Raw genomic sequence first — 20,339 nt, 5'->3', positions numbered from 1 at the left:
GGGGAGGGGGAGGGGGGGGGGGGGCGAGTGAAGAAATAACACAGGAAATGTGACTGTAATGCAGCTTGCAAGTACTAGCGTGGATTTTCTACTTGCTCTCTGACCAAATCCCACCATTTCAGGAGATTAACCTCAGCATGCGATAAACGTTGGAATTCTTCTTCCTCTCCAATTGAAGCAAGAAACTCCAGAAGCCACAGCCGCATGTAAGATAAAAAAATGATCACCTAATTCAGTCAAGCACAAAATACAATTCTGGTTTAAAAAAAAAAAAGAAAAAAAAGAAAAAAGCCGGCATGAAGTCGCCAGCCCACTCTCGCATGTTCACCTTTCAGAATTGTCCTCATTCAATTATTGTTAAACAAAGTACTTAAAGTACTTACAGAGCCATCCGTAGCAAATAAATTGCGGCCGTGGCACTATAATTTCGCATGGAATGTCTTTTTTTTTTCTCCATCCTGCGGGATTAATCACATTGTTCAGTGCTTTTGAGTATCGAAAATGCAGCTCACATGTGGCAGCTTCTGCTGTTGATTGCTGAAGGTGCCCTCTGCAGATTGCTGGTGCCCACTAAGCCACTTAAAATGAGCTGCTAAAATGTAGCACGATTGTCCTCCACTTCCTGCCCATTTCTGGTGTCGCCAGGGTAATAGTCAATGTGAATGTCACCGTTTGACTTTGTGAAATGTTAAATTGGCGATGCTTTTGGCCCATGGAACCTTCAATGTGAAATGGCATGCACAGTATCGGAAATAATGAAAAGGTAGCTCTGACTTGGCGGGCAATTTTTCGTCCTTCCGAATCGAAATTGGCCTTGCCACTGAGTATGTGTAACATTGTTCAATAGCATTGGATTAAAGTAATAATCTAGAATTTTTTATGAGCCATCTTTCACGCTCATATTCACACCGTTGGGCAGTCTTGAATAAACCTACCATACATGTTTTGAGAAATCTTGACTGTCGCAAATTTGCATTCTCCATCGTGCTGCCGACTGGAGTCGTAATTAGTCAAAATCGAAAGAATACAAATAAAATGAAAGTTGCAAGCCAGAAGGATGTACATATCAATTTCAAAAATGTTCTCCCCAACATAGCAAGTTAATGAGCCCACCGGTCATGCAGGAACCAGCAGCAATCTTGAGTGAATGACTGAGTGGGTTAGAATTATGATAAGAACCTGTGGGTCAGGAGGGCTCATTGAATTGTCAACAATGTCCACTGGCTGAGACATCCGGCCAAACGTTTTGTTCCCCCCCATAGTGGTGCACACACAGTGGCAATGGGCAGAGGTATTTGAATATTACCGCTGATGAGGGAAATACATCAACACTCCATCTTGTTGGCCGAGCCTGTCTGTCCCTGCGGAGCGTTGAACGTATGCCACCACTGTGCCGGCCTGCATCCGTGTGATAAAAGGAGGGAAAAATTACGCAGGCCTTCTCTGGCCAGACTCAAACATATTCATTAGTGAGGAATGACTGACGATGTCGGCCGAAATGTCACGAGGTCAAACTGTCTCTCGAAGCTAATGACCTCCAAGTCTGTGTTCGATAGCGCTGAAATATTCTGACGGTGGCAGAGTTACATTTACACACTCGTTTGCTATGTATAGTAAAGATACTTGTGATGTCATAAATTGCGGCAAACATTCGTTGAATGACATAAAATGATGTGGGGTCCTGACGTGAGCCCGGGGGGGTCTTTCGTTTGACACCTGTGCTCTGCATCAACTCTGATCCCATTGCTCTCAATGCTTCTTGGTCCTCCAGTGCTCTTGCTGATCGAGCCTTTTTCACAGCACGTTTCCTGCTCCCCCCCCCCCCCATGTTGATTTATTCACAGGGCTCAGGGTTCATTTGCCAAGCCCTCCTTTGTAGATTTAAGAAGACAAACAGTGCCGCAAATCCACCAGAACAGTGTTAGACTAAAAGACATTCTGCTCCGCCGCGTGGTTAATCGTAACGAAAACAGTGGCGGATCAGAGCTTCAACCTCGTGTCTTTAGGCACAACTCATGCTCGGTATCACGCAGCGGGTCTTTGAAGTGTTTGGTGTCTGCCGCATGACCTCGGAGGAAACGCTTCCCTCTTTCTAATACGTACACAACACGGGGCGAGTTAGCTCGGAATGACATTAATCTACATTCGTGTTAGGGCGGCTTACCAATGGCAGTGGCGGCCAGTCCTCGGTAACTTCAATGTCAGGACAGACGATAAAATGATGACATGCAATCCCACGCACATGAACATTCTTGAGGAAGGCGCAATTACGATATTTGACAGTTAAATGCTTCCGCGCAGATGATCAGCTGCTGTGCATGAAGCAGTGCACACAACATCGTCTTCTAATATACTCACAACATGTATATGCTTCAGGCAAGAGTATTAAAGCATATTAGAGCGAACAATGAGAGGAAGATAGAACTGTGGGCTGGCTCGGCGTATCCTTGGCGGAGACGCAAGTTTTCAGATTTAGAACAACGCAGCGCTCCAAGAATTATATTAAAAATCATTTTAAGTCATGGTCAACCAATTAGTTATTACGTCTCGAGTCAGATCTGAATAACTGCCATGCGCCTACTCTTTGTCGTATCTTTAGCCTTAAAAACAGATTGTGCGCAGCACTAAAAATATTCCCTGAAAGCCTCCCCGTGCCAACATCATATTGGAGCTCGCAGGTTTTGGCGGCGATACTTAAAGCTGCCATAATCTCTTCCGGTAAATATATCCACAAGTCTTGTGTCATGCCTCTTAACCGATCAGGAATTGGTCGAGGCCCAATTGTTCTTCACGAATCTTGATTTTTAATATCTACCCAGACATTTGGGGGGATTTCAGCTTTTGTTTTTTTCTTGCAATTATATACTGACTGCCGCTGGCCAGTCATGAACCTTGACCTATGGTCTCAAATGCTTTGCATTGACCAAAAGTGGACGCTGCTTTGCCAACGTCCTCTCCTCAGCAGTCGTAACACTTCTGGCAGAAAGATTTTTTTTTTTTCTCCCCCTCTTCAAACTGTGAGCATCCCTGCATGTTGCCCCAGCATCGGCCGTGTCTCATTCTGTCATTTCGGTAACAGCGACAACTTGATCCTCCCTTGTTATTCATCGGCTCCCAAGTTAATAGCATGACAGTGGTCACGCATGAAGTGTCTGCTAAAGAGACGTGCTGCAAGGAGATGCTGTCAGGAGCCAGCTGTTTGTTTGTTTCTTTGCTCACTCTGCAATTGGCTTTACATTTGTGTTGGTGTCGGATTTATTTTGATGGCTAGATTTTTGGAATGAGTTGAACTGCGACCACATTTATTTTGGAGTCCGTTCAACCAGCCGTCTCCATCATCCGAACGCGCATCTTATTCATCCAACCCGTCATCGATGACTTTGTCCATTCATTCGGCAATGTCTACCATGTGCAATGTGTGGCTGATTTTCTCTGTTTGCTATTCCCGATGCTTTTCGACGAGTGCATCTGTGATTTTCTTGCTATTTTATTCCGTCCATTCGATGCTGTTTGGCTGATTGGCTGAGTGCGTACAAACCGATTTAATTGGACTCCCCAACTGCAATGCTTGACCTCATCTGCTGGCCTCACACAATAACGACACATTTTCGTGGACGTGTCAAACCGATTTTAATTAGCCGTTTGGGTTTTGTTTTGTTTTCGATGATGGCATAAAGTTCAACAAAAACGACAAACAAACGTCTTGCCAACTATCATGCATTCTTAACAGCTCATTATTGCTTCGCTTGTTTTCACTGTCATCCATCTACTTTTTGGCCTCCTAATTTTTCCAAGTGATCTGGTGAAAGCGTTGGCAGCACCTGAATGCTCCTCCTTGTGGCTTGCTTGGCTTAGCGTTGGCTGCTCCTCCAGGCAGTTGAAATCAATGGGAGCAAGAGGCAACTGTGGCTCTGTGTGGAGCAGATGGCAGAAGAATGGCCCTTCCTCCTGCTCTTGCTTGCTTGGCGACATACAGAATAACGCACCTCTCATTATTTGTCATATCATATCGCCAGATCTTTAGTACAGTCTGAAAGTGCATCGGGTGTTGAAAGTACAGAGTTGTGTGGTGGACAGAGATTTTTATTTTCCTAAAATTCCGTTTTGATTGCTCCCTCATACATGAAAAGTAAAAGCTGCATAAACAAGCAGTCAGGTTATTCACACACAACCCGGAGTCTGGATTATCCAGTCTGTAACACCAAATATGCTGTTTTATTTTTAAAAAAGCTTTGTAATAATCTACTGGCTAGACGGGTTTGTAAAAAGGAGAGGATCTCTCCTATTGCCAAGGCAACTCAGCATCACCCCCACTGGCAGTCACTTAAGGCATTTATGGAGTTTTGTACAGACCTTTGCTTTTACAAACTTCGCTGCTTGCTAAAAACATGACATTGGACAGCTGAGTTTATAAAAAGTCATCAGTTAGTATTTGACTCCTTCGCAAAAAAAAAAAAAAAAAAGGTTTTGGATGCGTACGGGTGTTGATGAGAAAAACGGTGCTAATTTCAGCTCCTCTCGCCATTCTGTGCCTTCTCTCGTTCATCAACTGCATAACTGCTTGTTAGGGCAACATGTGGCTGCCTGAAAGAGAGGAAACAAGCACCAGTTAGACACAGGGAAGAACAAAAAAAAAAAAAGCACATTGACACAAGCGTGTTGCTTTGAGTTTGTTCCTGCCATAAAGGGGCGAAACTTCAACCACGGCGTGATTGAATAATGTTAGCACACCTCTTAGGATGTTGCCTTTGTTGAGCAGCACAACGTAGATATCTGTGTCGGCTTCTGTTTGTGTTGTGCATACAAGCTTCACCGTCAGTAATTATAGCGGCGCGTCGCTATCTAACTTGGCCTGCCAATCAAATCGTGAGAGAGTTATTCACGACAGCGCTGAAACATCTGTGCGGAAATGGTCTCAAACGGTACAAACACGACTCGCTGCGCTTTCGCCTCGGAGATAATCTTGCAACTCCGTGTGCAAAACAAGGGCAAGGGCATGCAATATCATGAGCTATATCGCAGACAATGGGTATCGGTGGGCGGCTGGTTAGCACGTCGGCCTCACGGGGCAGAGGTGCAGGGTTTGATTCCGGCCTCGGCCTTCCTGTGTGGAGTTTGCATGTTCTCCCCGTGCCTGTGTGGGTACTCCGGTTTCCTCCCACATTCCCAAAATATGCATGGCAGATTAATGGAATGCTCGAAATTGTCCCGAGGTGTGAGTGTGAGCGCGAATGTTTATTCGTCTGTGTGTGCCCCGCGATTGGCTGGCAACCAGGGTTCAGGGTGTATCCTGCATTTTGCCCGAGGACAGCTGGGATAAGCAAACAAGGCAGTTGGACCAGAGGACGAATTTTTGTCTTGTTTCGTCTTGAGGCAAGCCACATGTTTGTACATATGTGATCCACATCTGGTCAAAACGGAATCATTCATGTGACAGACAAATGGCATGGCTAACGGCAAGCTGCTGTTCGGCTTGACAACTCACGCCTGTTTCAATGTGTTTGTAGCCTCAGCCAAAAATCTTCAGTTTCCCCTCTCCTCACAGTCATAATACATCTTCACTTGCTCCACGTTTTATATCATCTTGCAAGTCGTCTCGTGATATACTCATTCGGGATTGAACAATTGAACAATTTCTAGTTATGTTTGATCACAACCCAAAGTGGATAACTGGACCAGTCACCATCCTACACAGGGACAGCACACAATATCCCAAACTTGGGGAAAGGACAGCCCGGGAGCCACATCAGGCCCGCCCACAATCTCTGACCAGCCTTGCCCGTGACCATGAGAACAAAGTAAAATGTAAAATATGTGCTGCTTTTATTTTATGTGCACGGGTGTGAACGCTCATACAAGCGAGGCAGCAAGCAAGAGCTACAACTTGTGTCTGAAGTGTTCCTAACTAAGTGACAGTTTTGCTATATTTCGTAACATTTCCACCAATTAGATATTTGTAGATATAAATGAAAAAGAATTGAGACAAAGTTGAGGTTAGCATGCCGGTTCGGCATAAGGGTTTTGTCACCCCCCCAAAAATAAATACAAAAATAATCAAGATGATTTCATATTTGCATGACAGTTACATAACAAATTCATATGGACGCAGAAAAACATTGTAAATGCATTTGGATTGAATATACAGTAGTCCATTCACTACATCTGCACCAGATAAACTGCATTATTTGCAAGAGATTGTTTATCAGAGACATATTGGCCTGCCTTCAGCAAAACCATGACATTTTGCTGTTCTCTGGCGTTATCAATGTGCTAAACGGCGATAAGGAAAACATGCTTTAGGAGGCTGACACACAAGGTAACGATAACCTACATGCCAATCGTGGTAGACTGTCTCAAATCTCGATTCAAATCTCCCGCTTCTATTTGCACTCAAAAGCCAATCGTCGTCATCAACATTTGCCTGATGCGAGGCAAATTCATCATTCATCAAATGCTTGTTTATGGGCCGATAAATATTAATTTTTGTGACGGGGAGCCTCGCAACAAGTTAGAGTTGAGCAAAACAGCTACAGGCAGAATGGAAGGGAAGATTGTTGTCAAGGTTATAAAGCCCCACAAGCAAATTATATTGACAACACACATGGAATTTACTTTCCCGGTTACAACCTGTCCAGAGGAACGTAAACAAAACAATGACCAACAGAGTGAGGCAGAACGGGAAGCCTCGACTGTACCTTGTACGTTTGCAACTTTTTTTAAAAACCGTGGTTTCTTCTTATCAAGCCACGTCTATATGTTGTGTTTTATAACCTTTGTGCTTCATGAAGTATTTCCCCTCCCGTGCTGCCACTCATATCTACAATTGTTCCCCCCCCCCCTTTCTCTTTGCTGCTGCTGACTCTGGGAAGCAGGTAGGACTGTTATTAACTTGCCGTTCGCTGCCCCCCTGCGCGTGCATGTGTGTGCGTGTCTTATACGGATTTAGCCGAAATGAGTTGAAGCTGGGTCACATGCTGTCTCTGGTTCCGCTGATATTGCTCCGGCCAGGTTGGGGGAGGTAGCGCTGCAGAAAGGGAAGTGACACGACACGCGCACATGCGGTACGAAATACATAGATAGTCAGGGCGGGCAGCACGCTATACTGCCACTCTCGAAAGGTTACAATGGCGTGGCAAATTCGGCAGCATTTAGGAATAATGAGATCACACACACATATTGAGTACTTTTTTTCAAAAAACGTTTTATTTGATGTTTCACCTCTCTTTTAATATCACTGCATAATGTATTCACATTCCGACCAGGGGGGGAGCTGTCAAATTTAAATGTACAGACTGGATCAATGCACGGGAACATTATTACCGAGCATAATAGAAACGGTGACCTGAGGTCATAATCACATTTCAGGCGAAGGTATGAGGTATGTTCATCGAGTAGCTGTTATTTCCTAAATGTTACAAAGGGCGCAGGAGGTAGGGCTGCCTTTTCTATTATTTCTTCCTTTTTGTTTCAGTGACGTTGGATGAAGGTTGCACATTGAGCAGGAACTTAATTAAGAATTGTGCCCGAGGCTCCGTTTGCATGGTGTATGCATCAGCGAGAAGTGAGAGCCAGATACAGATCATTGACTACCCGGGTCAAACCATGTGACAGGAAAATATTTAAATATTTACCAGGGCGACCTTTGTGTGCTTTGCAATCAAGCCTGTGTCAAGTAATTCACACCTGCCTTGCCGCCAGCTTTTCAATGACCTTTGGAAAAAAAAAATGGACAAAAACAAATATTCCCTTCATCATTCTTCTGTTTGACTGATGGTGTCAGCGATGCGTTGAATATTTTGGTGTGGTTTGTAGAGGTGCAGAACAGGACTATACTTACCGAGTGATCTTTTGACCCGTCTTCCTCGTCGTTTGAGGTCAGTTTTACAAGTCAGACATCACATGGAAAAATGAAGGTTACTGTCACATGCGCAGGCTCGCTCACCGTTTGTAGCAACCTGTTCAGGAACTTTCTCAACGAGCTTATGTGCAAAGATGAGCTTGCTCGTGCAACCAAACGATGACATCGCAGTTCATCCTTTGCACCGGTATTTACACATTTTAAAACATTGTAAAAAACATGATGGGAGGATAAAAGACAACGTGCGGCTGTGCGAGTGGGAAAGGAGAAGGCTGGCTGGGGCCTACAAGGGACCGCTATTAGCTTTTAATTCTGAAACAAATTATGCAATTAGCTCTGGCATCGGGATGTCGGCCATGAGAGAGGACAGTGTAACCTTCATTTCATCTGTTCTGCAGCGAGGCAAGCGAGAGGGCGATCCATTTAATGAGAGAATTTCTTAGCCCGAGTATCTCTAAGTGCCACTTTAGCTTCCCTTTGAGTGCTTTATTTTTCCTATTTATGGGGGGATTTTCATAATGTGCCTGTGTGCTCGTGTGTGTGTGTGTGTGTGTGTGTGTGTGTGTGTGTGTGTGTGTGTGTGTGTGTGTGTGTGTGTGTGTTTCCTTTTGGGAGAAAAAAAAAATACTCATGTCCTTAAAACAAAGAGGTAATTTGTCTGTGCATATGAGATAATATTGTCTGGGGAGTCGAGGAATTTGCTTCCCTCGCTTGACTGTGAAACCCGAAAGAAGGTGTTAATTTCAAGGTGTGCGTAAAGGTACGTGGTGAGCTTCTGCACGAAAAATACTATATGACAGTTCGCTCTAACGAGACAAATGGAAAACAAAATTGATATTTAAGGCATGAAAGCGTGCGGTTCATTAGGTTCGTCACCGTCTCCTGCCATTCAACGACAAAAACTGCATCAGGAATGGTACAGACGGCTGAGCAAATGGAAAATGAGTCGAAAAGACATTGTGGCGGGCTCAAGTGTCAATAAAAATAATTGCCTGTTATTGTAAACGCACACCTGGCCAGGAAATATTGGTTGAATCTCAAGTTGTAGGTCACAGCGTCCAGTGTGTTAATTTGGGGGCGCGCTGTTCACTCGCCGCCAAAGTTACTTCAATGGACAAAAAAGTGTGAGCAAGTTGGCACGTGGCACCACGATGCTTATTGGGCAGGTGACAAACTTTTAAGCCATTGCAAAGACCGGAGCTCTGTGAGCGCACTTTTTCTTTGACAGTTTTTTGTGTGTGTGTGTGTGTGTGTGTGTGTGTGTGTGTGTGTGTGTGTGTGTGTGGAGCTCAGTGCAGAGAAACAAAGAGAATACGTCAATCTCTGTTCTCTGTTTATAAATCCGGGAGCACAGTTTGCAATCAAGGACTCGCTGGTGTGAGAAGCTGCTGGCATTGTTTGCAGTTGCTACGGTTACCGCCAAGCTTCAGAGAGGCTGCGGCTCGGTGCACTGAGCATTTACGTTGGAAGAAATGAGTTTTATTGACTTGTAAGTCATTTTGTAGTTTTCAATGTCCTTCTTTAAGTGTTCACTTTCGATTTGACACGACCAGATGGAAGGAATTCGACACTTGTTTTGTTTGTGTGGTTGCAGTGCCATTGAGCGTGGACTGGTCCATAAGAAATGAAGACGGGTTGTCAATATTTTGCTATCGTCACATCGGACGCATCCATTTTCTGCGGTCCCCATGTGTCAGATGAGTGTTGCTCTTGCTGAAATTCATTGGTTTGTTTACTTTGCTCCAAAATTAGATTGGCAAATGTCACCCAACCCACTCCAAAAAAAAAATGGCGAAAGGTGCCCTCAAAACAAATATAATTAAAAATCTTGCCCTTTTTTTGTACTTTTCTTTAATTCTCTTCCAGCATGATGCAAATTATTGTATTTATTTTGTTTGGGTTCCTACCTTGGACACACGGCCTGTTGTGGCTTCTGCCATCTATGGTAAATCATTCACTTGTTCTGAGTATCACGATACATTGCTGGCATAGATCAATGAACAAAATATATTTGCAGTCAATCAATAATGAGGTTGATATTGGTTTATCTGCGAGTGTTGCCGTGCAATGGTCGTATAATAAGGGCTCAAAATAAATGACGTGCACAATGTTGGTGATGTTTTTCTTAATTGTACTGTTTTTCCACATACAACGTAGATGATGATCTAATTGCCACACAATTTCAAACAGCGGAAAGCTCAAAGACTTCCATTATGCACCACTGCTTAATTAGAAAATCTCTTTTCATAGTCGTGAAATCCTGTCACAAAACCCCTTTCACCATCCCGACATGTAGTCCTCTCACGCGTAATTGTATTACCGGCTGCATGACATTGTTCCCGGTAAAATCAGCGCCTGCAGCTTGAGACAAAGAGCATATGTGGGACTTACTGTTGCTCAGTCGTACTTGGAGAGTGCAGACTCAGTGATTATTCTTTTGATAGGCAGCGGCTCACCTTGTCGATCAAACACCACAAAACGATTTGCGGAGGAAACACTTTTTTTTTTTTTTAATGTATAGATTTTTAACAATATCAATTGATTTTTTGACCATTTTTCAAAGTAGCAAAAGTTTCGCAAAGCTAAATGAGCAGATTTTATTTGTTTATTTGAAAATGATTCTGTTGTGCCTCCAGTATTTAAAAAAAGGAAAAAAAAGTAATCATTATGTATTGGTCCAATTGGACAATCGGACGACAGCGAAAGAGTGCAAGTTTTTTTTTTTTGTTTGTTTGCTGCTAAAATAAGGCCTATTGGTGTACACGGCTCAGGTCCTCTCTGCGCTTGCTGCGTCGGGGCAGCCGACAGCATCCAGCGCAAAGACACATCTGGCACCTCCGCATTCGCCACTTAGCTAAATTACATTACTTCTAGCCTGGTGCCTCTAACAAGGCGCTCTGTGTATTTCACTGGGAAAATAGGAAGGTAACATGGCAAGAGACAAAGAGGGAGAGTACCTAATATAGTGTTAACGATTGCTCAGTGAGTTCCTCTGCTTCCCATTACACACACTGTGCACCTTTTAACCTTGTTAGCAGCCCGCGACAGCACGCCATCCCAGAATGCTTGTTGCCTGATTCAACGTGGCTCAGGTGCGAGATTCGGGGAGATATTTCGGCCTGTAATTAAAATTGAAATTTAATTCTGGTAATCTAACAGAGATGACGGAAGAGGAGTAATGAATGTGAAAGATGAGGGGAAAGATGCTCGTGGTGGTTGGCTAGCCGCATATCAGTGGGAGATACTTCACACAGGCTGCTCAAACATGGCTTAAAAAAGGGGGCTTATCTTTCCGAAGGTTAATGAGGAGCGACTAGCTGCGTCGGCTAACAAATGCACAACAGAGGTGTCGTCTTCCACTGCACAGTGGCACGTCTGTTACAAACGCGCACACGATAAGCTCCGGGCATCATACGATAGAATCCTCATTTCCAATGACATCCTCAAACGATTTAATTACTTTTTTCCTTTGATACAACCCACACGAGTCGACGGACTGCAGATGCAATCGCACGTTTCTCCGTCCATGTCTTTCTCCATCCTCAATGAAGGCGGATAATTATGCTGCGGTCTTTCAGGTGAGCGGGCATGTATCTGAAGTCCTTTCTCCGAGTTGCCATGAATTTCACTCAGTGCATAGGTTGCTGTATTTTCGCTCAGTATACAAAGCACATCAAATTTTAGTGCTTGGTAATAACGACTGTGTCATTAATAGCTAAAGTGTAAAATAGGTGTAAAAAGAAGGTAACCATTGCTAAAATCTGAATACTACTACTAAAAAAAAACTAAAAAAAAGTATAGTGTGTGACATCAGAATCCTATTTTCATCGAATATTACAATTTTGCAAGAACTGTATTTGACCTCATTTACTGCTGAATAATAAGTGCTTAGCGTCCACTGTGTCTCTGTATTCCCTCTCAAACGAATATATGTTCTGGCATTCATACTAGGGCATTAAGTCATGCATATCCCGGACACGCACATGCTGTAGATTTATGTTGATGCCACAGAGGTTTTATTGTAAATTCAGCATGCTGCACGAGCCACGATATCTGGGTGTTCAGCTTGTTTTTCACCTGCAGGGAAGCAAGCGGTTCGTCTTTGTTATCAGCAGCACAGGCTGGTGTTTCAGCCTGGCAGCGCAGAAGAAACCAGATGGGTGCGGGAGGGGACCGATACAGTAGCATGTGTTTTTATGAATGTGCTCGTATATCATATTGAAATAATATGGTACCGTTTGTAACTTAACACTGAGGAAAAAAAGCAGACTTCATACCTCTGTAATTGAAATTGTATTCATATTAGTATTGTATAAAATGCATTACCGCCACCTGTGGGATTGGAGTGGAAATGTCAACCAAAACGTCAACTTTTTTTTTTTACCCCTCCACCTCAAAACATGTATGAAGTGCGCCTTTAACAATGGTGTGTCTGTTGTTTTTTTTTTCTTGCACGGGAGAGAAACTGAACTGTAATCGTGAAAATCTGCAACTTACTGACGCTCAACCTAAAATGTTAGTAATTGCTATAATTACCAAAGAGGCAGCAAATCGATGTTTTTCTAGGTGACAAAGCTGTGGTCTTACTAAATGGAGCTCCTCCCCTCACTTCAACATAGTTACCTGGCCATAGAATGAAATAACAAAGGTTCTTATCCAACCCCAATAAAATAGGAAGTGGATTGAAAACATGATGTTGCACACGATATTTCACTTTCATGAGGCATCCTCCTCCAGAATGGGAAAAAAATGTTAGAGCCCCATTTTCTCGTTGAGCGAACTGCGCTTTTCTAGCCCAGTATATCAGGAAAATTGGAACTCATCACATGTAAAGTGTTGTCTCCAGTACTTTATTTTTCACCGGCCGCATCAGTCACAACGGTGGCACTGGCAACAACGGTGTCTGTCTGACTGAGTTTGTCTGCTACAGAGATGAATAGCACCTTGCTTGTTGCCCGCTAAGTAAGCCCGCCAATGATAAATCACTGCTTTCACTGACACCCAAATTACAATCATTGGCCAAACTTGAGGGGGGAGGAAAAAAAAAATTGGGCCTTTAGCTGTGGCGTCGAGTCATCTGTTACAGTGTCGCTCAAGGCCACTAATAAATAGAAAAGACAAAGGGCCATTCAGGGATGTGTCACACTGATATCCTTCCTTGTAAACGTAGTACTACTGTGTGTTCGCGCACCGCTTTTATTTTCTAACAGCGTGTTGTGATCAAAATGACAAAGGTTTATTTGTATTTAAATATCCCCAACAATAGTCCCTTATATGAGCCTAAAAACCTCACGGTGTATTCTGTCTCAAAAGAGAACAGCCTCAGTTAGCCTCCATTCTCGTGGCAAAGACTACATGTGGTGCATGTCAAACATATCTCCAAACACGAGGGATGACTTCATGAACTTAATGAGGTTTTCTAATTACAAGGGGAAGTTAGCCCATGTCAAATGGACCTTTTCTGCCTTTCTTGACATGGATTATCAGCCGGGCTATTAAATCCAGCCCCACATTATCCCAGCCAAGAGACTCAAAACTTTTATCAGTTATACCTGTCGTAATTCTGTCTTACATTCTGAAGCATGAGCTTGTATTTATTTATTATATTTAATATAGATTGTGGACTGAATGAACCAAAGGCGGGATCTTGCACTTGAAGCCCTCTCGGGGATGGTGGATGGGACATGAACGAAGTAGCACAATGTTTTTAGTATTGGAAGAAACGGCAATTCCGTACAGCAATATTTGAGATATTGAGTTTGATATTAAATTGGGCTTGGTTTTGATTGTTAGCACATTTACTCTTATTGACAGTGGAACCTCGGTTCACAAATTCAACCGTGTTGCAGTTCTTTGTTCGCAAACTGAAATGCTAGTTTGTAAACCAAATATTTTTCCCCATTAAAATGAATGGAATTCCAATCAATCCATGCCAGATCCAGAGCTAAGTGCCCTTTGCATGGCTGGCAATGAGTAGACGGCGGGGCCCAAGCTGGAGCTACAGTGCGGGCGGGTCGCTGTGAGCGTTCACAAATGTTTTTGAACAGAAGCCTTATGTGTGCGAGAATTGTGTCAGTCAACCCATTCGTTAGTGAATCAAAGTTTCACTGTACGGTCTTTTAGCCTGAGTGTAATGTTATGCTAACCTGCAAGTGGTCAGGAAATTAGAAATAATGTGGTTCCAGTTTCTTCTTCATAACCTCTTTCGGGGTAATGTTTGTGTGGAAGCGTTGATGGCTGAGTAAGAAGGGCTCATTTACGTCGTCGTCGTAACACATCAAAAGTGTTGACTCTGTTTTATAGTCATCTGTTAAGTGATGCTGTTTAATGGCACTGGAACAGTAATTAATTAAAAAAAACATCCAATTTATTTGTTCTGGGAGTGAATAAGGGGTATCAATCCTTTCTGTTGCTGCAGCACAAATTAATTTACGTGCTGCATCTCCTCACATCCTTTGAGAATTTAATTATCTCAGCAAACAGACTCTGGGTGTGTTGAATATACAGTACGATATTCTATCAGAGTCATGCGGAAGCCAAAACCGTGCAGAGGCTCGTTGTCTCATTATGACTGTATCATTTCAGAGTCACTTGGCACCAGCACGACAAGAAAAAAAGGAATGATGATACACCAGGCTTTGAAAATGTCATGTTTAATCGAGGGGGATCATATCGGTGATTATGTGACTACTGCACGCAATCGGTGAAATTGGAAAATGCGCATCTCATGTCGAAAGGTGATCAGGCGGCCTGTTTTGTTTGTTGCAAAAGCTTTGCATTAGGCACAGTGAAAAACTTAAACAGCGTTTATCAGCTTCAAGCCAGAATAATCGAGTTATTTGCTGTGTTAAATGTCTACATATTTTTCCCATACTGTAAATTAAAATGTCATGATCTCGCCACGTATCTAAACAGAAATGCAAGATGGTCGAAATGTTGCAATAAACAAGTCACAGCGGTTTTGCACAAAAACAGCATGAGTTACTGGTGATTTTCTGACTAACTGGACTCCTGAAGGGAAGGGGCCGGCATAAATCAGCTGGTGTCAGGGCTACAGACACCCACAGCTCCTTATCGCCGCATGCAGGTGGACACACTCTCAGATTGATAGGTCGATAGCCGGTTTGACAGGCAGGGCGCCGTGCAGCCAAGTTGAGAAGCTGCTTCCAGGGACATGTGACTCAGATGGGGGCTCTCTGCTGGAGGCAAAGGCACGGTTTGACCAGGCAATGAAACATGGCAACACAAAGCCATCGGGCTGAAATTTAACCGGGCATTGCAAACCGATGAACAGAAATGTTCCTCATTCTGTAAGTCGAGGCGACGGAGAAAACATTCTCAATTTGCCATGAAATTTTCATACCATAAAAGTGTAACTGTTGTCCTTAAATATAACAGATTTTCTTTCAAGCCGAACTAAACTGGTAATCGTCTGGTGGTCAGTCCGTCGTGTTATTTTAACCGCGCTTCTGCCATCGCTTCCGTCGGTACATTTCACTGGTGCGTGAGCCTGTCGGTTCGTTTTTTTAGTTTCTTGTCTATCGTTAGTTCTCAGCAAAATGGGCGTCCGTCAGTGACGGACTTTCTGTCGGTGCTGAGCGAATGCCCACCTCTGCCGGTTACTCTAAACGACGAGACAATACTAAAATTGCGATTGATGTTGTGTCATCAAAGCATCCGTGCCGACACACGCGCCTTTGAATTTGACATTTGTCATAAGGGACAACAGTTGAACATGTCCCACAGCACCCGGAAGTGCCATGGCAGATTTACCGTCTTACAGATGGATGCTCTCGTTTCTTGGTTTCAGGAAGAGGTTCATGAAATAAGATCCAATTTCTAGTGCTGTTCAGGTCAATGTACAACCATGCGATTGCGCCACAATGTTATTATACGAAAGGTTTGAGAGAGACAGAGGGCAGACTGTGGATTGGGAGGCCAGCAATTGTTGACCATTTGATACATTACGGTTGAAAATAGCCTGAAAATGTCGTCACAAGCATCCCACTTTCTGACCGCAATATCTGAACACAGCACGGTATGATGGCTGTGTTAATATTACGTGCCAGTGCTTAGGGAACAATGCCAATAGAATTTCTGTTGTGAGTCTTTTTCTGGGAGGAACAGGAAATCCTTGGTTCAACGGGGATTTAATACTTCCATGATTACACAAAGGTGAAAACACAACATAATGAAAAGGGAGGATGATTCATGATGGGTCAATACAACTCAAGTGGAGAACCAAAGAGCAAAGGGAGAATTAGTAAGGCAGCGTGTCATGGATGAAGCTGTGAATGTGAGCATACATGTTTGTTTGTTTAGATATTTATCTATATTTTCACACTCAAAGTGTCTATCACTTTTAGTTTATAGTCTGGCGTGAGAGTTGTTAAGTCAAAGGAGGCCAGCATCGATCGAACTCTCCTGCCTTATATCAGATGTGTTACTGGTCGTGTTCACGGTGAGTAAAGACATTGGACACAAATAATATCCCCAGTGGCATTCAGAACTAACACATGTTCCTCGTAAATTACGTCGGCATGCTAACACACCCAGTAGACAGTTGGACTCTGGGCAAGGACAAGCGCGTTCCCCTTTTTTTCGCTCGTATGGATCTAAACAGACAGAGGCTTGTATTAGTGTCAGAGAGCATTTAGCATGCTCTCGAGTACACACAGCCATGTTGTGTACCACTGCCAAGCTCGGTTTGTTTATACCCATCAGAGGCTATTAGAGCAATACTAAGCCGATGTTCCATTCCATGGACTTGCCTGTTTTGGGTCATGCACCATAAGCAAAAAGCTTTGCTTTCCACAAAAAGTAGATACCATCTCATCTTCCATGATATACCCTGTGCTGAATTCTGAAAGAAAATGTTCTAAAAGTCTGACGTACAATGATACAATCAATGACCCTTTCATACTTTTAATTTCCACACACACACACACACACACACACACACACACACACACACACACACATGGGTTCCAATTCGGTTTCGATCCAGGCCGATGACATCGTCAGATGACATTTCTGGGACTATATGGGAAATAATTTAGCATCTTTAACTTGAACAAGTGGAAGTGAGTGGTACACCAGTTTTCCCACTTCAGGTCAGGTGTGACATGCACTTCAAAGTCAAAAGAAGTGAATGTTGTGCAAATGAAGCCCCCGGTGTGCCCATTCAAATTTGCACATGTCTATAACGACCTCTCTGTGCATCATGATTACTTCTAATTTATTGAGGCATGACTGTGGTGGGAAGGTAGCACTGGCTCACAGAAGGTGTGTGTGTGAGTGAAAGATGCCAGGATTGCATGAATGGAAGCAATTTTCAGGACTTTAAACATGATTTTCACAGAGATAATAATAGTCAGTACTACCCCAGTGCCATATTTTCGTCTGTGAGCATCGAAGGAATTGAACGAAGCCGAGTGAACGAAATGAATGAACCTTAATTTACATTGTTGGATTATGATTTGCTCGCCCTTCAACCCATCCATGCGAGAAAACTGAATTTGACGTTAGACTGGCATTATGGTTTGTCCGTGTCTGTTTCTCCTTTGATCCGATACCTCAAACTGACAAAGTTCGAAAAAAAAACATCCATGATGATGAGACCCATTCATGGGTCAATACGAAATTTGTATCTAAAATCTGTCCACTTTGCAGCTTTTTTTAAGGGTTGGAAATCCTGATTTGACCTTTTCCATGTTGAGCGTTTGCCTCCTGGAAGGCAACTTAAGGCATTTTGATACTGGAGTCGAGGTACCCCCAAATAAATAAATAAATAAATAATAAAATACTGGACATAAGTAGCCCAAGAAGTGACTTCACAAAAAGTAAGACTCACGAAGGAAGTGGCGAGGGAATTAAAGATTAAAGACATACTCGACTTTTGAGAACAGCCAGTATTAAAGCTGTCACATAGCAGACAACACACCTTCACTTTCGTGACACCTAGTTAAAGAAATACAGCAAAACGCTTTTAGAACGTCTGAAGGCGCCCATTCTACCATTTCATTATTTAAGCCACGTCTCAGAAGGTAGTGACAATTTTAAAAAAATAAAAAGGCGAAATACTGTGGATTTCTTTCTTTTTTTTGTCTAGCTCTCTGCTCATTCGTTTTATTCATGTGAATGCTATTTTTTTTTTTTTTTTGCACCGGTTAAACCCTCCTTGAATGACTCACGCAACCAATGTGCAGAAAGTGGGCTTGTGGAAGGAAGACTGTGCGGTTCTGTGTCGGGTTCTGCATTTAGGGGAGGACTGACTTGACCTGGCTGGTTTCCTTAAAGACAAATGGTCTCGTGATTTTTGAATTTAAGATACCTTCGCCAGATTATATTCAAAATTATAGGGCTCTCTTGTCTGATCATAGAAAAAGAACAACAGTAAATGGTTCTCGCGAACATGTTCTGCGTTGAAAGTTGATTGTCATTCAATTAAATGTTCGATACTTTTATTCAGTCAAAATCCTGCATGACAAGAAACAAACATTCTCTTGTGAAATTACAAGATGTAAGTACCAGCATCACTTTGTATATTCCCAAAAATTGGACAATATTTGCCAGTTCCTTCAAGCAAACTGGGGAGTTCGGGCTCACAGCACGACGCGGCTGCTTTTGCTTTTTCAATTTAAATAAAGCTTAACGTTAATAGTCTGAGATGCGGAGTGCTTCGAAGTCTCTTTGCAGCTACTATTACCATAGCAACATCCTCCCCTGCAATATTAATTTGTTCTTAAGTAGTCCAGGAAAGTGCTTGTCAACAGATAAGTGTTTTTTTTTTTTTTTACCTGGAAAAAAGAAAAATACATCTTTGTACCGGCGCAGTCATTAACATTTCAGTCAAAGGCACCGTGTTTCCAGTTTCACTTGTAGAATTCTGCTTTCCATTGTATCTTAAGAAATATGTATGTAAGATACTGTACATTTTAAATACCCTCACAATCAAATAAGAACAAAACAACAGTTGTTTCAAAAGTTTAATGTCAGTGTTTGAAACATTATTCATTGCCCTAATTACGTTGCGCGAATGTATTGAACACATTAAATGATCTTATCACTGATGTTCTTATTTACCTTATTGACCTTTTTGACCCCTCTTCTTAATGTACATTTCACTGAGCTCAAGAAATTCAGATGTACCGTCTCCTCTTTTTTTTTTTTTCAACACAATCCCGGCCTTCGTCCCTCTTCATTCCAACCGTCAGATGGCTCATGCGAGCAAGTCTCCTGTGACCAAGCCGCCATAAACTTCTGACTAGCCATGTTCTTCAAACGTGGCGCCGCAAAACAAAGCATGGCAGAATGACAGATCGTACCTTCAATTTGTAGTGACAAACAAATTAGCGCATAGATGCTTTTCGCTGCCTTCCAGATGTGCCGGCCGGGCTCTGCGATATGGAACAGCCGGCGTCAAAAGTGGCCACGTCCCATCTGTGCTTTTGTCTAAACCAACAGCGCGGCAGTTTCTATGGAACGCAAAAGTGCGAACGAGTCAGATTAGTTCTGTCATATTGTCAGATGGACGCTTGATATCACAGGATGAAGCGGAATACACTTTTCTTTTTGCACTTGTTCACGCGTACCTTGGATTACATTTATGCACAGTTACACTACTGTCATATAGAGAATTGAGGGCAGCCAAGTGTTGCATGTGGACAGGACATCTGCTAACCACATGCCTAGCAAGTTCCATTCCTGTTAGATCAGCAGACAATTCCTGGAGATTTTATTAAGGAAATTTGGATGCAATATCACAAAACTCACAAACTGAGATATTAAAAAAAAAAAAAAAGGGAAACAAGCCTGAAACACAACAAGCAAGCAATGGAAGACGAGGGCCATACTAGCACTTCCATTGCCCCTTTTGAGCCTCGGTGGAGGTTTGCGTTGGACTGACAATCCTTATTAACGGTCAGCCGCTCTGAACATGAATATGAGATGTGAGAAGAGGAAGTAAGTCACACGCTTTAAAGAGCTTTGGTGTCGATGACAATGCTGCGCATGTTGCGGGTGCCGCAGGAGCCAGAGCAAGATGCGCAACAAAACAGCGGCAGACACATCACTGACCTGCTTTGTGTCATGACGGCGAAGAGTTATCTTCCTGGCTGTGCCTTGTAAATACGTCGGAGCGATGTGACAAAGTTGATCCGGGTTTGAGTCCTCGGATTCTTCCGATGGCTTGTAAATGACTCATTCTCATGGATGACGGCCGACATCAAGCATGCATTTTGTTGAGCAGGGAAAGGAGTGTGCATTACAGTTGACACTTATCAGGGACAGATCGTGATTTGTTTTGTGTTCCTGTTGGCTCTTGACTGCCAAAACAAAAAAAAAAAGAAAGAAATATTTGTTTCTTTCTCGAGCCAACTTTCTTTATGGACAATTTTATATTTCTACTGCTAGTTTGCTCATTTTTAAGACGTACCTTTTTCCTCCCCAAAGGCTTTTTGGCATTGTAACCCACTATTAT

General features: G+C 42.9%; 1 protein-coding gene across 3 annotated transcripts in view; it reads left to right on the top strand.

Moving 5' to 3' along the window:
• Nucleotides 1-20,339, top strand: part of adarb2 (adenosine deaminase RNA specific B2 (inactive)) — a 128,331-nt gene that overhangs the window by 74,562 nt on the left and 33,430 nt on the right. The window contains exon 1 of one of the 3 annotated variants that reach the window (XM_019864552.1): nucleotides 13,975-15,168. The exons of the other annotated variants lie outside the window; for them this stretch is intronic. The gene's annotated coding sequence lies outside the window, so the exon portion shown is untranslated. Of the gene's footprint in view, nucleotides 1-13,974; nucleotides 15,169-20,339 lie in introns of those variants that run through there. 3 annotated transcript variants of the gene reach the window in all.

The sequence above is a fragment of the Hippocampus comes genome, unplaced genomic scaffold (assembly GCF_001891065.2).
Source record: "Hippocampus comes isolate QL1 unplaced genomic scaffold, H_comes_QL1_v1.1 scaffold389, whole genome shotgun sequence".
NCBI lineage: Eukaryota > Metazoa > Chordata > Actinopteri > Syngnathiformes > Syngnathidae > Hippocampus > Hippocampus comes.
This window is presented reverse-complemented; position numbering and strand designations above follow the sequence as displayed.